The sequence below is a fragment of the Lipotes vexillifer genome, unplaced genomic scaffold, assembly GCF_000442215.2.
Source record: "Lipotes vexillifer unplaced genomic scaffold, Lipotes_vexillifer_v1.1 scaffold507, whole genome shotgun sequence".
NCBI lineage: Eukaryota > Metazoa > Chordata > Mammalia > Artiodactyla > Lipotidae > Lipotes > Lipotes vexillifer.
Window position 1 is genome coordinate 881,073 of NW_006773125.1, and position 11,288 is coordinate 892,360.

General features: G+C 43.3%; 1 pseudogene; it reads left to right on the top strand.

Moving 5' to 3' along the window:
• LOC103086868 (uncharacterized) overlaps positions 1–10,641 on the top strand; it is a 146,033-nt pseudogene extending 135,392 nt beyond the window's left edge.
• Positions 10,642–11,288: the final 647 nt, after the last annotated feature.

Sequence of the window (11,288 nt, forward strand, 5' to 3'; positions counted from 1 at the left end):
AAAGTCTGGACCTGCCGAAGAGGCAAGAGACTTTTTCTTCCCTCTTTGTTTCCTGGTGCACGAGGAGAGGGGATTAAGAGCGCTGCTTAAAGGAGCTCCAGAGACGGGCGCGAGCCACGGCTAAAAGCGCGGACCACAGAGACGTGCATGAGATGCTAAGGCTGCTGCTGCCGCCACCAAGAAGTCTGTGTGCGAGTACAGCTCACTATCCACACCCCCCTTCCGGGGAGACTGTGCAGTCTGCCACAGCCAGGGTCCCGGGATCCAGGAGCAACTTCCCCGGAAGTACGCACGGCGCTTCTCAGGCTGCTGCAACGTCACGCCGGCCTCTACCGCCGCAGGCTCGCCCCACAATCCGTGCCCCTCCCTCTCCCCGGCCTGAGCTAGCCAGAGCCTCCGAATCAGCGGCTCCTTTAACCCCGTCCTGTCTGAGCAAAGAACAGACGCCCTCTGGCGACCTACACGCAGAGGAGGGGCCAAATCCAAAGCTGAACCCAGGGAGCTGTGCAAACAAAGAAGAGAAAGGGAAATCTCTCCCAGCAGCCTCAGGAACAGCTGATTAAATCTCCATAACCAACTTCATGTACCCAGCATCTGTGGAATACCTAAATAGACAACGAATCATCCCAAATTGAGGAGGTGGACTTTGAGAGCAAAATATATTATTTTTTCCCCTTTTCCTCTTTTTGTGAGTGTGTATCTGTATGCTTCTGTGTGAGATTTTTTCTGTATAGCTTTGCTTTCACCATTTGTCCTAGGGTTCTATCTGTCCGTTTTTTGTTTTTGTTTTTTTATTAAAAAAATTAATTTTTTTTATTTTAATAACTTTATTTTATTTTACCTTAATATATTTTATTTTATCCTCTTTCTATTTTTTCTTTCTACTTTTGCTCCCTTTTATTCTGAGTGGTGTGGATGAAAGGCTCTTGGTGCTGCAGCCAGGAATCAGTGCTGTGCCTCTGAGGTGGGAGAGCCAACTTTAGGACACTGGTCCACAAGGGACCTCCCAGCTCCGCGTAATATCAAATGGTGAAAATCTCCCAGAGATCTCCATCTCAACACCAATACCCAGCTTCACTCAATGACCAGCAAGCTACAGTGCTGGACACCCTATGCCAAACAACTAGCAAAACAGGAACACAGAGAGGCTGCCGAAAATCATAATAAGTCCACAGCCACCCCAAAACACACCACCAGATGTGGACCTGCCCACCAGAAAGACAAGATCCAGCCTCATCCACCAGAACACAGGCACTAGTCCCCTCCACCAGGAAGCCTACACAACCCACTGAACCAACTTTAGCCACTGGGGAGAGACACCAAAAATAACGGGAACTACGAACCTGCAGCCTGCAAAAATGAGACCCCAAACACAGTAAGATAAGCAAAATGAGAAGACAGAAAGACACACAGCAGATGAAGGAGCAAGATAAAAACCCACCAGATCTAACAAATGAAGAGGAAATAGGGAGTCTACCTGAAAAAGAATTCAGAATAATGATAGTTAAGATGATCCAAAATCTTGGAAATAGAATACAGAAAATGCAAGAAACATTTAACAAGGACCTAGAAGAACTAAAGATGAAACAAGCAACTATCAACAACACAATAAATGAAATTAAAAATTCTCTAGAAGGGATCAATAGCAGACTAACTGAGGCAGAAGAACAGATAAGTGACCTGGAAGATAAAGTAGTGGAAATAACTACTGCAGAGCAGAATAAAGAGAAAAGAATGAGAAGAACTGAGGACAGTCTCAGAGACCTCTGGACTTCTGAGACAACATTAAACACACCAACATTCGAATTATAGGGGTTCCAGAAGAAGAAGAGAAAAAGAAAGGGACTGAGAAAATATTTGAAGAGATTATAGTTGAAAACTTCCCTAATATGGGAAAGGAAATAGTTAATCAAGCCTAGGAAGTGCAGAGAGTCCCATACAGGATAAATCCAAGGAGAAACATGCCAAGACACATATTAATCAAACTGTCAAAAATTAAATACAAAGAAAACATATTAAAAGCAGCAAGGGAAAAACAACAAGGAACACACAAGGGAATCCCCATAAGGTTAACAGCTGATCTTTCAGCAGAAACTCTGCAAGCCAGAAGGGACTGGCTGGACACATTTAAAGTGATGAAGGAGAAAAACCTACAACCAAGATTACTCTACCCAGCAAGGATCTCATTCAGATTTGATGGAGAAATTAAAACCTTTACAGACAAGCAAAAGCTGAGAGAGTTCAGAACCACCAAACCAGCTTTACAACAAATGCTAAAGGATCTTCTCAAATGCTAAAGGATCTTCAAGAGAAGGAAAATACCTATAGTAATAAACCCAAAACAATTAAGTAAATGGGAATACATATCGAGAATTACCTTAAATGTAAATGGATTAAATACTTCCACCAAAAGACACAGACTGGCTGAATGGATACAAAAACAAAACCCATATACACGCTGTCTACAAGAGACCCACTTCAGACCTAGAGACACATACAGAATGAAAGTGAGGGGATGAAAAAAGATATTACATGCAAATGGAAATGAAAAGAAAGCTGGAGTAGCAATTCTCATATCAGACAAAATAGACGTTAAAATAAACACGATTAGAAGAGACAAAGAAGGACACTACATAATGAACAAGGGATCGATCCAAGAAGAAGATATAACAATTGTAAATATTTATGCACCCAACATAGGAGCACCTCAATACATAAGGCAAATACTAACAGCCATAAAAGGGGAAATTGACAGTAACACATTCATAGTAGGGGACTTTAACACTCCACTTTCACCAATGGAGAGATCATCCAAAATGAAAATAAATAAGGAAACACAAGCTTTAAATGATACATTAAACAAGATGGACTTAATTGATATTTATAGGACATTCCATCCAAAAACAACAGAATACACATTTTTCTCAAGTGCTCATGGAATATTCTCCAGGATAGATCATATCTTGGGTCACAAATCAAGCCTTGGTAAATTTAAGGAAATTGAAATTGTATCAAGTAACTTTTCCAACCACAACGCTATGAGACTAGATATCAATTACTGGAAAATATCTGTAAATAATACAAACACATGAAGTCTAAACAATACACTACTTAATAATGTAGTGATCACTGAAGAAATCAAAGGGGAAATCAAAAAATACCTAGAAACAAATGACAATGGAGACACGACAACCCAAAACCTATCAGATGCAGCAAAAGCAGTTCTAAGAGGGAAGTTTATAGCAATACAATCGTACCTTAAAAAACAAGAAGCATCTCAAATAAACAACCTAACCTTGCACCTAAAGCAATTAGAGAAAGAACAAAACAAAACAAACAAACAAAAAAAACCCAAGGTTAGCAGAAGGAAAGAAATCATAAAGATCAGATCAGAAATAAATGAAAAAGAAATGAAGGAAACGATAGCAAAGATCAATAAAACTAAAAGCTGTTCCTTTGAGAAGATAAACAAAACTGATAAACCATTAGCCAGACTCATCAAGAGAAAAAGGGAGAAGACTCAAATCAATAGAATTACAAACAAAAAAGTAGAAGTAACAATTGACACTGCAGAAATACAAAAGATCATGAGAGATTACTACAAGCAACTCTATGCCAATAAAATGGACAACCTGGAGGAAATGGACAAATTCTTAGAAATGCACAACATTCCGAGACTGAATCAGGAAGAAATAGAAAATATGAACAGACCAATCACAAGCACTGAAATTGAAACTGTGATTAAAAATCTTCCAACAAACAAAAGCCCAGGACCAGATGGCTTCACAGGCGAATTCTATCAAACATTTAGAGAAGAGCTAACACCTATCCTTCTCAAACTCTTCCAAAATATAGCAGAGGGAGGAACACTCCCAAACTCATTCTACGAGGCCACTATCACCCTGATACCAAAACCAGACAAGGATGTCACGAAGAAAGAAAACTACAGGCCAATATCACTGATGAACATAAATGCAAAAATCCTCAACACAATACTAGCAAACAGAATCCAACAGCACATTAAAAGGATCATACACCATGATCAAGTGGGGTTTATTCCAGGAATGCAAGGATTCTTCAATATACGCAAATCAATCAATGTGATACACCATATTAACAAATTGAAGGAGAAAATGCATATGATCATCTCAATAGATGCAGAGAAAACTTTTCACAAAATTCAACACCCATTTATGATAAAAACCCTGCAGAAAGTAGGCAGAGAGGGAACTTTCCTCAACATAATAAAGGCCATATATGACAAACCCACATCCAACATCGACTTCAATGGTGAAAAACTGAAAACATTTCCACTAAGGTCAGGAACAAGACAAGGTTGCCCACTCTCACCACTCTTATTCAACATACTTTTGGAAGTTTTAGCCACAGCAATCAGAGAGGAAATAGAAATGAAAGGAAACCAAATCGGAAAAGAAGAAGTAAAGCTGTCACTGTTTACAGTTGACATGATACTCTACAGAGAGAATCCTAAAGATGCTACCAGAAAACTACTAGAGCTAATCAATGAATTTGGTAAAGTAGCAGGGTACAAAATTAATGCACAGAAATCTCTGGCATTCCTATACACTAATGATGAAAAATCTGAAAATTAAATCAAGAAAACTCTCCCATTACCATTGCAACAAAAAGAATAAAATATCTAGGAATAAACCTACCTAAGGAAACAAAAAACCTGTATGCAGAAAATTATAAGACACTGATGAAAGAAATTAAAGATGATACAAATAGATGGAGAGATATACCATGTTTTTGGATTGGAAGAATCAACATTGTGAAAATGACTATACTACCCAAAGCAATCTATAGGTTCAATGCAATCCCTATCAAACTACCACTGGTATTTTTCACAGAACAAGAACAAAAAATTTCACAATTTGTATAGAAACACAAAAGACCCTGAATAGCCAAAGTAATCTTGAGAACGAAAAACAGAGCTGGATGAATCAGGCTCCCTGACTTCAGACTATACTACAAAGCTACAGTAATCAAGACAGTATGGTACTGGCACAAAAACAGAAATATAGACCAATGGAACAGGATAGAAAGCCCAGAGATAAACCCATGCACATATGGTCACCTTATCTTTGATAAAGGAGGCAGGAATGTACAGTGGAGAAAGGACAGCCTCTTCAATAAGTGGTGCTGGGAAAACTGGACAGCTACATGTAAAAGTATGAGATTAGAACACTCCCTAACACCATTCACAAAAATAAGCTCAAAATGGATTAAAGACCTAAAAGTAAGGCCAGATACTATCAAACTCTTAGAGGAAAACAAAGGCAGAACACTCTATGACATAAATCACAGCAAGATCCTTTTTGACCCACCTCCTAGAGAAATGGAAATAAAAGCAAAAATAAACAAATGGGACCTAATGAAACTTCAGAGCTTTTGCACAGCAAAGGAAACCATAAACAAGACCAAAAAACAACCCTCAGAATGGGAGAAAACATTTGCAAATGAAGCAACTGAGAGAGGATTAATCTCCAAAATTTACAAGCAGCTCGTGCAGCTCAATAACAAAAAAATAAACAAGCCAATCCAAAAATGGGCAGAAGACATAAATAGACATTTCTCCAAAGAAGATATACAGACTGCCAACAAATACATGAAAGAATGCTCAACATCATTAATCATTAGAGAAATGCAAATCAAAAGTACAATGACATATCATCTCACACCAGTCAGAATGGCCATCACCAAAAAATCTAGAAACAATAAATGCTGGAGAGGGTGTGGAGAAAAGGGAACCCTCTTGCACTGCTGGTCGGAATGTGAATTGGTGCAGCCACTATGGAGAACAGTATGGAGGGTCCTTAAAAAACTAAAAATAGAACCACCATATGACCCAGCAATCCCACTACTGGGCATATACCCTGAGAAAACCATAATTCAAAAAGAGTCATGTACCAAAATGTTCATTGCAGCTCTATTTACAATAGCCAGGACATGGAAGCAACCTAAGGGTCCATCATCAGATGAATGGATGAAGAAGATGTGGCACATATATACAATGGAATATTACTCAGCCATAAAAAGAAACGAAATTGAGCTATTTGTAATGAGGTGGATGGACCTAGAGTCTGTCATACAGAGTGAAGTAAGTCAGAAAGAGAAAGACAAATACCGTATGCTAACACATATTTATGGAATTTAAGGGAAAAAATGTCATGAAGAACCTAGGGGTAAGACAGAAATAAAAACACAGACCTACTAGAGAATGGACTTGAGGACACAGGGAGGGGGAAGGGTAAGCTGGTACGAAGTGAGAGAGTGGCATGGACGTATATACACTACCAAATGTAAAACAGATAGCTAGTGGGAAGCAGCCGCATAGCACAGGGAGATCAGCTCGGTGCTTTGTGACCACCTAGAGGGGTGGGATAGGGAGCGTGGGAGGGAGAGAGAGGCAAGAGGTAAGAGATATGGGAACATATGTGTATGTATAACTGATTCACTTTGGTATAAAGCAGAAACTAACACACCATTGCAATAAAGATGCAAAAAAATAAAAAATAAACAACACTTGAGCAGTTTGGCTTTTTTTTTTTTTTTGATGTTTTAGTTTAAATTTTATTTCCTGCCCCCAAACATCCATTTCGCACCCCCCAGGAGAAGGAAAAGGGGATGTGACTAGCAATAGAGAGAAACGTTCTTCACAACACTGGCCATGGCAAGCTTAGGCACTTTGGGTGAAATCTCTATGGGAAGTCCTGGCAGAGTAATAAAATGCAAACTGGCACAGAAGTATTGCTTGGTGTGCATTTCCAGGCTCTGCCTTCTTTCTCATCTCTTGGTGGCAGGTGGAGGAAGAGGAGAAAAGGTTAAACATTTTTATAAACTGGGAGAATAAGCTTATAACATCCTCTCACTATCTCTGCATAGGTTCTAGTCTCTGCAGCGCTACATAAGCTTTGCCCAAAGTAACGAACAGTTGAAAGTCAAATGTAATACCTCACCAAACAACTTAAAAACGCTTGCACACTGGGAAGGATTAAGTTGCAGAGAACACAAATGGACCCAGAGCAACTTTTGCCAAAAGAGAATATTGTGCTAAATGTACAGCCATAGCTCTTTTCCATTTGAAGAAACAGTCAGAAGGATAAAAGAACTTGGTCAAAATCATACAAGCAAGTAGGACAGAATCTGGTCTGTCTGTAGTAAGGGTTGTGTTCTTCAACCACCAGGCTAGCTTTTCTCAAATCTGATTCATGCATAGAATAAATAAACACCTCTGTTTGCCTTGAATATTCCCTGTTTATACATATGCCTGCTGCAGTTTTTCATATTGCCCACTTTGACTCCCCAAAGCAACCGAGAATACACAATAATTTGGTCACTCTATCCATGGACCACTGTAGTGGGACTGCCCAGGAAGCTTATTAAAAGTGCAGCTTCCTGAGCCCTACTCCAAATCTAGATAGGTTTTCTTAGGGTTGGCTCAAGAATCCAGGTACAAGTCTTTTTAAGTGCTTTTGTGGAACTTCCCAGGTGAGTCTCTCGCTCTCGTAAGTTAATGAACCATGTATTCTGCCTCCCCCAGATGCCCAGCCAGATCCTGTTAAGGTAGGAGTCCCCCCACCACATCAGGAGGATGCTCCCAGCCAAGTAATCTCTGGAGCCTTGGAGAATCTGAATGGTCTCATGCTGGCCCACCTGCCATGACAAACCTCCTCCAGAGCATTCCCCTTCACACTTTACATTCTACCACTCCCAAAGGCAGTCTGCTCCAATGAGGCCTGACTTCGTGTGTCCTAACGTGCGCCCGCTGATTCAAGCAGTTTAGGGATAGAAGGTGCTGTGGTTTTCAACCAGGGTGGCCCAACCTCTAAAATGGTAGTCGAAGCAGTCTCTACCTCCTGGGCACATCTCCTCTTCAACAGCCCCATTAAACGAATGTCCCATCTTTGCTCTTTCAAGGTCGGCAACAGGGAGTCCCCTCCTAAAGAAGGTTCTCTCTCATTGCCACACTATCAAAGGCTGCCCCAAATGTTCCTTCCTGTGGGCCTGATCAGGCTAAGGGCAGAGCTGTCTCTTTCCTTCTCTGAGTCAGATCAAATGGTCTTAGTAACACCTCTTCACACTGTTGACCATGTTTTTTATGGGGGCTGCTGATGAGCTTTTATCTTATTCTTTCATGGTGGAGAGAGAAAGGATTCTAACGATTTTTACTTCTAGGGGAGAGGGGAGTATAATGATTATGTTGTCATTTTGTATTATGTCCTTTTGTCATGAATTTGTTTTCAATTTCATGTTAAAATGGGCCTATAATTCCCACTTTGTGAGGTCATTCAGCACCCTCGTTTTGCACCTTTAACATCTATCTCAGTATCACTTGGAAATGTTTGAAATGGCACGAGCTTGTCCTCACATTCCTATCAGCTGTAAATCCGGAGCCCCCAAATGAACCTAACCATTGAGCAGAACACCTCTGCACTACCTGTGTAACATTGGGTAGGCCCCTTAACCTCTTTTTTTTTTTAAGTCCTCAGTTGTAAAAATGTGGGGGTTCTATGAATTTATATTTGGGGCAGGACAAGGTCGAGAAGAGTGTGTCTTTGCTTTTATCCTTCCAAACTGGAATGTCTTCCCTCTCTTCCCCATGGGTCCAAATCTCACTTGTCCTTCAGTACCACTGCCAAGGAGCCTTCCCTGATTCCCCAGTCCACACAAATGTCTGCCTCTTAGGGTCAGTGCCATACAACCTAGCTGTCTCTTCCGTTAATCTTGCCTCTCAAGCCAATCTCAGAATGTGGGTCTCTCTTGCCCTCCTGTGGCCTCTGGGGCTGGGCCAGCCCACCGGCACGCCCCACGTGGGGTGTCTACTGGACTAGGGCATGGGTGGGCAGGCCCAGGTGTGAGGGGCCAGGCAGAGTACCTGTGCCTCCACCCTGCTGTCCTCCACAAGACTGCCCCTCCTCCTGAAGCCTGCCGGGCAAGTCAAAGATTCCATATATGACCTCACTGGGTAGTGGTGACCTCACAGGCCTTCTCACAGTTTCCATGGCAGGGTAACTATGGAAACGTACTGCCCTCAGAGAAACTTCCCTACCCTGGAGGGAACTTCTTTCCCTGGAGAAAGTTCTCCACCAGATACCAATCTCTTTGCTTGTCTGAGAGAGAATATCTGACCAGATCTTCTGTATTTACTCTAACCTGTCCGCTGTTCCTTGGGAGGGCAGTGCAGCAGGTACACCAAGACCGGGCATCTGTACAAGACGCATGGTGTACACACAACCTCCCCTGGCTGCCACATGTTCCTGTGGGGCTGGCCTACCACATACACCTGAGCACTTTCCCAGCTCTAAGTAATACCAGTGACCTGGGATGCCTTCAGTGACCCACAGTGCTCACTGCTGAGGACAAGTGAAAGGTCATCCCTGGACAAGTGTGCAGGACAGTTCTGAGCTTTATAAATGTAGCCTTCCCCTTTGGGCTCAGGATGCTTCCATTCAGACCCTTTCTTAATTGGCCTCTTAACAAAAGACAAGTGCATTTTAGTTGGCAAATGGTAAATGGAGCAGTTTGAGGAAGAGGGCCACTCTTGAACCGCACCTTCAAACGCAGGCACCTCTGTGCTATCACGTAGACATCTATATCGGTCCTCTCAGACACATCCCTTACTGAGTTGCTGAGTACTAGGGGAGAGGGTGGTGCCATATTGATGGGAAGACCGGAAGAACCAAGGGGGGGGTGATGAACTGCTAATGAGACTGGAGGGCTGAGGAGATGGTGTCCCAGGAGGCTGGGCTGATGTGAGCCTAGACTTGGTACCCAGAACCCGATTCTGAGTCTCCTGATCACTCTGCCTCAGTATTTGGCCTTGTTCTTAACTACATAAAAGTATCAGAGGGCTAGAGTTCAGTGTGGTTGAAACAGGCAGTATAAATGGGGGCCCAAGAGCGGTTGCCAAGGTGGACGGGGTTCTTAACCAATTTATATTAGATTATTCTTTTCCAAAACTTGAAGGACATTTCCATTAAAGCCTCCGAAGTGACAGACTGCAAGAAATGTTTTCTCTGATGTGGAAGGGAGAGATGGAGAGGATCATGATTGCAGTTACTTTCGGGTTCTACTGTTTTCCCTGGAAACGGTGAAGAGACTTCCTCATCTGCTACAGCCATAGGCTCTAGGGATTGCTTTTGCAGCCAGTGTCCCTTCTCTAGGGACCTATAGAGGTGATGGGCCAAGGCTGTGTTTTGAATGTCAAGTAGAGTAAAGGTCTTCAGCCAGAAACTAGGACAGACATGGGAGAGGGAAATTCTGGCGGGAGACTGTGCACAGCAGAAGTGACTGATCAGTTCTGATTTTCTTTGCAGCATCAGTGGCTCCCGTTTCTCCTCCTACACCTGGTCACTACCATGTCCTCTCCCGAGGGTGTGGAGAAACGCAGTTGGGCCGGCATGGGGAGACATACTGCCTGGCTGGTGGCTACCAGGTCTACGGGGATGTTCCTTTGGCCATGCCAGCAATGGTGGAAGCAGAGAAGCCAGTCCCCCAGACGTGCTCCCAAGAGAAAGCACTCTCCGGAAAGGTCAGACAAAGATCTGGGTTGCTCCAGACCCAAAATCCGGCGATTGTAGCATGGTGCCAGGAGTCGGACCCCACAGAATCTTGCAGGTGAGCCATCCTGAAGAGAGCGCAATGGTTTAACTGCCTAAGGCAGCGAATGCCTCTTCCTGCAGTGACCCCCCCCCCACCTACCCACTGCCCACTGCCACAGATTAGAACCTGCGTCGTTCTGTCTGAGCCTTCCCCAGCCAGAAGCCTCCTTCTACACTAAACAGCCATAAGCAAGGAGCCTCAGAAACTGAGGTTTGTAATGAGAGTCTGCCCTGAACACCCCAGGGCTGAAGCTGGCCTGGAAGAAAACCTGACGTTCCTCTGCTCAATCCTCAGGAGCCCCTTTGTGAGCTGAAGTAAGCAAAGTCTACACTCTGCAAGCCAAGGAGGATGCAGGAGCAGAGACAGGGTGCAGAGAAACCTTAGCAGTCTACCACATGGGCTCCTGCCCTGAGCCATTGTCAGTGGCCACCACCACAAACCCGGGGGCAGCTGGGCTTTTTGAAACGGAAAGCAGCAATCTGTGGCTTCCCAAAGAGCCTCCTGCCTGGGATGTCAGGAGGCAGGATGGAGACACCCAGGAAGACCTGCTCCCTGAAGCAAGAACAGGATGGAGAGTCAAGCAGCACGCACCCTGACCTGAGGTTCACATGCTCCTTTATTGCCAGCCCTTTCTGTCCCCAGTGGGGTCCCTTACTGCTCAA